Here is an 825-nt window from a genome sequence, read left to right as displayed (position 1 = left end):
ACAGACGACGTTACAGTCGTAACATGAGCAAGCTCATAGTCTGGTCTGCGTGACAACGTGTCAGCCAAAGAATTCTGCTTTCCCGGCTTATACTTCACCTTGAGGATATATTCCGCAAAGAAGGATAGCCATCTAGACATCCTCTGCGATAGGTGGGGCGACTGAGTCGCAGTGTATGATGACGCATGATCTGTATAGATCACAAACGGCTTGGAGCCGAGCAGGTGGACCCTGAACTTGAAAAGTGCATACTTCATCGCAAGTAGCTCCTTGTAATGAACTCGGTAGTTCTTCTCTGCAGCTTTGAGCTGTCGAGATTCGAACGGAATCACCCGATCTCGCTCCTCGGCGTCTGCTTGCAGCAGTGCACAGCCGATGGCAGAGTCCAAAGCGTCACAGACGCTGAAATAACGACCGGGATCTGGCAGCGCCAGTATTGGTGCATGCAGGAGACTGTCTTTGACCCCGTCAAAAGCCTCCTGATGTTCGGTGTTCCAACACCACTCCGTATTCTTTTTAAGGAGATTGGATAATGGCCGCGCCATTTCTGCGTACTTGTGCAAGTAGTTGACGAGGCCAACCCACTTACGCAAGTCCTCCTGGTTCTTTGGAACCGCCAATCTACAATTGCCTTGACCTTAGCGGGATCCGCTCGAAGGCCGCGCTTCCCAATGTAGCACCCTAAAAAGGGAATCTCTTCTGCGCCGATGATGCACTTATCTGCATTGGCGTACAGTTTGTTAATGCGCATGCACTCGAGCACCGCTCTTAGATGGACGATGTGGTTCTCTTCATCCGTCCTCCCGTGCTCTGCACGACTGCGAA

Source organism: Plasmopara halstedii (assembly GCF_900000015.1).
Source record: "Plasmopara halstedii genome assembly, contig: Scaffold_253, whole genome shotgun sequence".
NCBI lineage: Eukaryota > Oomycota > Peronosporomycetes > Peronosporales > Peronosporaceae > Plasmopara > Plasmopara halstedii.
The sequence above is the reverse complement of the archived record's forward strand: the minus strand, read 5'-3'. Positions refer to the sequence as shown.